This window comes from Talpa europaea (assembly GCF_964194135.1).
Source record: "Talpa europaea genome assembly, chromosome: 4".
NCBI lineage: Eukaryota > Metazoa > Chordata > Mammalia > Eulipotyphla > Talpidae > Talpa > Talpa europaea.
The window spans coordinates 91,020,367-91,027,091 of NC_140070.1; positions in this window are offsets into that span (position 1 = coordinate 91,020,367).

The following is a 6,725-nucleotide window of genomic DNA, read 5'->3' on the forward strand; positions in this document are numbered from 1 at the left end:
TTTGTTATATTGTATTTGCAACAACTGTCAAATATTCAGAAGCAAATAAAATATTTGAATAAACAATTCCATTTTGGCTGTGACAACTAGCTTGCAGTATGGATTTTGGAGGCTTCTTTAAAGAAGTTACTATTAATGTTTAGAAGAGAATAATTGTACCTGGGGAGGCTGACTAGTACCCAACTAAACAGACAATGATCTCATAAAAATTAGCTTTAATCACATTCTTGGCACATACAGCAATTAACTAATGCTCAATAGGTTTAGAATACACAATGTAAAGACCACTACTTAGACAAAGCAGGGTGCCATTAATCCTTGGAAAGACAGATAACTACTTTTTAAAGGCTTTCTAGTCTTTCTGCAGTTTGTGGGAAATATGGACACAGCAGCAGGGCTGAGCACAAGGCGATTCCATTAGTGGTAATAATCACCAGAGGCAGGAAATGAATGTGAACAAGCATTTCAGTCTTCTCACACTTGTCACTCCTGAGCCACACCTAAGACTGATTACCAGAGAATTCCAGACTGTTCCCCATAAAGTATACCAATCAAGGTAAAAGAAAAGATACCACTTTTCTTTAGACTTTCTACACATTTAATTCTTTTCATCAAAAGAAACAAATACACATATATTCCCTCAGTTGTTCAACACAAAATTTTAGAAATACTTTCAGGCATCTATGTAGTCTCTAGGCAACCAGAACATTTTAAATAAAATTTTCATTAATTTCTCAACCATTATGCAATAATCTCCATGTATAAGCACTCTATCAATATGAATACCTTTTATCATACATATTCATAAAGTGAATTTGAAATGTTTAAGCACACTCATTTGATATACTCCCAAACACAGTAATAGGTTTGGCATGCGAAATGGAGCAGGAGAGCCCTTAAGCAGGAATGTGTCATTGCTACGAAATAATAGTTTACCAAAGAATATTTGAGCTTCCCTGAACCAAGTTCTCTTCATTAAATCCTTTCACTATCAAATGAGGTAGGTACTAACATTACTCTCAGTTTTCATATGAGAAAATTGAGGCACAAGGTGGTAATGTACTAAAAGTCTCACAATTTGGAAGCAGCAGAGTAAATGTAGGGCAGGACTAACCACAGGGTCCACCCTCCTTACCACTTTACTGTGCCTTGTGGCAAAAGCTCACAAAGTATCCACCAGCAGAAGCTGCATGCCTGGTTTGTGGGCTGGGCTCAGCTGGTGGCAGGAAGTGGATCACAGAAATGATGTAGAAGTTATAAGCAGAGGTCAGGCCATGAAGAAATATGGATTAAAAGACATTATGAAACTATTGCTAAGGATTCCAGTAAAGATGGTAGGAAGTCACAAGGTTGTGGATTTCTTGATACATATAAAAATGATAATGAATAAATCAGCATTGGGGCCTCAACCAACCGCATTTATTTTCAGTTTTCTGGAAAATAAAGGCTGCTCAATGGCCTCCTTTGACAGACTTGGAAATAAGTAAGATTTGTTTAGTTGTAATTAACGTCGGTCATCCTTCCTGTATTTGTTGCTTAGGTGCCAAAGAATTCTATCTACACTCTGTTTTCAGAAGTTTCAGCCAAGTATCAGTCTCATAGTATGGATTATAGTTTCCTTGGAAAAATTCTGTTAGATTCTCAAGAACTACTGAGGGACAAAATGCTTTACATCAACACATATCAACACAATTAGCTTTCATTTTCTCCTGATAAGTAACAAAACACCATGTCACCTTATATACACACTTAAATTTCTTTGGTACTATTGCTCATAGACCCACAATCACTCATGCACATTATAACTTTCAATGAAGTTACTGATATTTATTTCAGAGAACAGAGGGTAGGTAATTGAGAGCTCTTATACAAGCATTTGGCATACCAAATATTTTATAAATACACGTGATACACACATCATTTATACATTTTCTTCAAATAAATACATAGATGATGTTGATAAATATCTAGGTAGGTAGGTAGAAAGAGAGAGTCAAATTACACTATTTTGGACTCCCTACAAAGCAGATCCTGATATGGAGATGAGGAGCAAGAATGTTTATTAGGGAATGTTTTTAGGGTCAAGTATAGGGGGAGGAAGTAGTTTTGGGTAGTGGGGAGAAGTAGAGCTGGGGTGAAGATTCAGTAAAAGCATCCAGTGACCTCACATCTCAGAACTGGAATGTCACTGAAAGCTGCCCCAAGTTGACACTAAGAATCTTCCTCTGCCTGGACTAGATTAGTCATTGGGATAAGTTGCATGTGGAAGGAAGTGTGACCAAGGGCAAGTCAGATTTCTTCAACTAAGGCCCAAAATGAACTAAGAGCATCCTTTTAGAAATGTACTTAGCTTCTGAATAAATATTTTCTTCCTAAAGGAGGATATTGTGGCATATTGTACTATTCACTACTAAAAATGGAGCAAATCCAGAATATATAAAAAGAAAAATAAGGGCATATAAGTATTTATGTTACATGTGTGATTTCAGATACTATATATGCATATATAGTATATAAAACTATGCATGATGACTAATATTAGAGTAGTTTATCTTACTTAGAAATTATTTAAGTATTCTGGGGCCTCCCTGGTGGTGCAAGGGGGTTAAGACGCAGCACTATGAAGCTACCCACAGCCTCTATAGCATGAGTTTGATCCCTGTCCAGGGAGGTGACCCACGTGGTACAGCAGACCTCCCCTGTCCCTCCCGCTGCTCACCTCAGAAGTGTATTTCAGTAGAACTGCCGGTTCTATTCCCCACTCTGTCTCTGGTGAATCCTCTCATAACCCCCACACCTCTGGCCTATACCCCAGTTCTTATATGCATAAATAAATCTTTTTTTTTTTAAAGATTTATTTATTTATTTATTTATTTATTTATTTATACAAGCACTGGGTACAGTCAGAAGCGCCAGAGGGTGAGAGAATTCACCAGAGCCAGAGCAGGGAACAGAACAGGCAGACTGATGAAATGAACTGCTGAGGGGAGCAGCGGGCACGGCAGGAGAGATCTGTCGCACCATGTGGGACCCTCACAAGCAGTCAGGGATCAAACCGGCGCTGCAGAGGCTGCGGGCAGCTTCACAGCCCAGCGCTCAACCACTGCGCCACCAGGGGAGGCACTAAAATAAATCTTTAAAAAAAAAAAAAAAGAAGAGATGAATATGGCCCTATAGTTAATATTTTCTTGGTAAAGAGAGTAATTTTTGTCTGATATTCTAGTTGTGATTATCTTGTCAATTCACACAACTGTACTTTTTGAATTCAGATTTTGTGTTTACTTTGATACTTTGATTTTGTTATTGCTATGAAGTGCAGGGAATCCATGAGTCTCTGAGAAATAATGCTTCTCAATAATAATTAATCTAATCTTCATATTACAGTCAAAATGATCTGTAAGAATATAGGTCTGTGGGCCTCCCTGGTAGCGCAAGGGCTTGAGCACAACACTACAAAGCAATCTGCAGCCTCTGCAGCACAAGTTTGATCCCTGGCTGGCCAGGGAGCAACCCACATGGTGCAGCAGACCTCACCTGTCTCGCCTGCTGCTCGCCTCAACAGTGTATTTCAGTCAGTCTGCCTGTTCTGTTCCCCACTCTGTCTCTGGTGAATCCTCTCACCTCCCCAATCCTACACCTCTGGCCTGTGTCCCAGTACTTATATGCATAAGTAAATAAATCTTTAAAAAAAATAAAGAAATAATTCAACTATTCAAAGATTATTAATAATAAAATTTAATAGGTCAAATATTTTAAAGTTAATGAAAAATGCAGAAAATTATATTTCAGCTATCACATCCAGAATATTATATTTCAGCTATCTAACTACTATGGAAAGAAAAATTATCTAAATTATTATTTTAGTAAACATTTTATTTTTTAAATTTTTAAATATTCTGTGGTAATAATGCTATTTATTTGATGAGTATACCAGTATGGGTTCAGGAAGTTTAAGTAAAATTCCCAAAGATAAATTCAAGAAAAAAACGAAGAGGTCTTTTTAAACCTAAACTTTCAAAAAAGTCAGAATTGTCTATGAATTCATTTTAATTATGGAATCTGAGATTCTAATGTTCTTTTTTTTTAAGTGTTTTTAAATTGCATATTTTGTGAAAAGTAGGGTTTTTTTAAGGTGCCATATCTAAAGTATTAGAGTTCCTTTATTAGAATTCCTTTATTCTCAAGAAATTATGTTCCCACATATCAGACTGATATAAACCTAATTTGCATCTGTAAATCAGTCAGAACACAACTCCTTTGATTAAGAGATTTTATAGTTCATTCATTTATTTGTCCAGAGGTAAGAGAATATTTCAAACACAAAAGAGAGGTAAAGACTTTTTGTAATTGTACACATATAGACACACAGTTTTAGTTCATATCCTTAGACATGGATTAAAATAAACACAGGAAAACAAAAACTCACAAATCTAGATGTCAAAGCGCTCTTAGCCTTCCTAGTAAAAGGCTGACCTATTCTTGAATTAACAGACAAAACATCAATCAAAATTTTCTGTTATCCTCTCACGCAACAGAATAGATTTGTACCTTGGTCAATTAACAAACAGGGAAAAATAAGAAATAACTATGGATTATATGAAAACCAGAACCAAAACCAAAACTGAAAGCACAGAATCAGCACTGGAAGGGGAGTAGAGAGTACAGGGAAGAGAAATAGAGTAGTAAAGGGAAAGTTCTATTGCAAATTGTGATTTGCTTCAGTAGCCAAGAAAAGATGTTAATGTGGGTGCTACACAGTTTAATTGACTCTGTAAGGTGCATTAACTTGGACACTTTGGCACAATCTCCAAAGCAATCCAAGAACAATCTTCAAAATTTTTAAATCTGAGTTATAATGAATTTTTGAAAATTTTATTTAACACATTTCTAAAGGAACCATAAGAACTGTAAAGCTGGCTCATTAATTCTATTTACAAAAAATTTAAAGTACCTGGCTAACCCCAGATATTCTCCCAAGAGGGAGCATTCCAACTTTGCAAGATTTGAACTTAGGGCAGGTAGTTGTCCTATGTGACCATCTTAATGAAAACTTCAGGCGCAGAATGAGCGTCTATCTGTACTGTCTGGGTGTCACACACGATTCCACTCACCTGAGCAGACTGGATCCATGCTGAGTTGCCCTTCTGACTTACTGATGTTATCTCCAGTAATATCTATCATTGCTTTTGTTAGTATTTTGGTTATTTTTTTTATTCAACGCACCCTTTTCTCTTTTGCTTAACATGAAAATTTCCAGGGGTATAAACAATGTATTGTAGAAGAAACAGTTTCTCCTTTTTATGATTTTCTGTTGTGTGTTTAAAGTAGAAATAAAATGGCTGAATTCAACCGTTGATGGACTAAGACAATATTTATTCAAATTTTATTCAAAATTCATTCTGGAGAGAACCAAGAATCCATGAACCTCCTTCATCTAGTGTTTACTTTGATTAAAAAAAAAAAAACCATCCAAGCATGAAGACTTGTCTTCTCCCATCACTTTTATTCTGACAAATCAGAGAAACACCTTGGCAACTCTAAAGAAGAACAAATACTGAAGCAAGTAGTATTTTCACACTTTTCCTCTGTTAGTTGCTTAGGGAATTATACTCTGGTAATTAATAAAGGACTCAACAACTTATCCTAAAAATTTTCTGATTTAAAGTTTCTGACACAGCATGATATGGCTGATTGTGCCATGAATTTTTCCCCTTAAGTCAAGAAAAACTGCACAACAATAATTACCTAATTAAGATTTGCATAATTATGATTACTAAATTCCAAGAGAACTGTTGTAGTAACAGTATAACAACTTATCTGAGGCCAATTAAATTGTGTTTCCTTTCTGCTTTAATTTATTTTAATCCAAAAGAGCAATAAACAGGATATGTCTAGTTGATGATTTAGTTAACTATGGTATATTAAGAAGTTAGAAATACTTGTGATGCTGAAAACCTTGGTGACCTTCAAGTCTGAAATCTTGATTCCTAATTCCCTAAAAAGTTTAGAATGTTTACCATTTTTATAAGAAAGGCTGTATTCCAACTTATGATCAACACACAAGAAAAATGAAGTAGGGAAACACTTTTAGGTATGTGGAAGCGATTAGTCTTTGAACTCTTACTGGTAAAGAAGCAATGGAAAGTTGAAATTCCATTTACTTTCAGAAGTAAAGAGAAGCATTCAAGGACATAAGAACTAGGATCCAAAAAAAAGGTGTGAGAGATTTTATTCAGTCTTTTATTTTCATGCACATGGTTTGAAAACAACTCTAGGACTACTAGTTAGGAGGACAAGAACAATTAAAAATAAAGAGGCTAAAATTTTCAGTGCATTTCACAGTTCAAAAATCAAAGATAGCCAATAATAAAATTAGAAAAGGAAGAAAATCCCAGCTCAGTGAGAGGGGTGAAAGATGACAAAAATCTTGTTTCCAATTATGATGAAATTTTTTTTGTTCTTTTTCTATGCTCTTAGGTTAAAAAATCCATTGGTTTCATAGCTGCCAAATACGCGATTGCATAATCACTCATGCTTCTTAACAGCAATACACAATGAGAAGCTGTTCTTTCCATTACTATCTACTATTGGGTGAACCTCAATTCTCAATATTTCTGATCACAATTAAGCATCGAATCCTTCATTTGTCCATATTTTTACAGTCTTCTTAATTTTGCCAGTTAATTCTCCTTTAAGAAATTATTGGCATAGCTCCACTTCCTTTC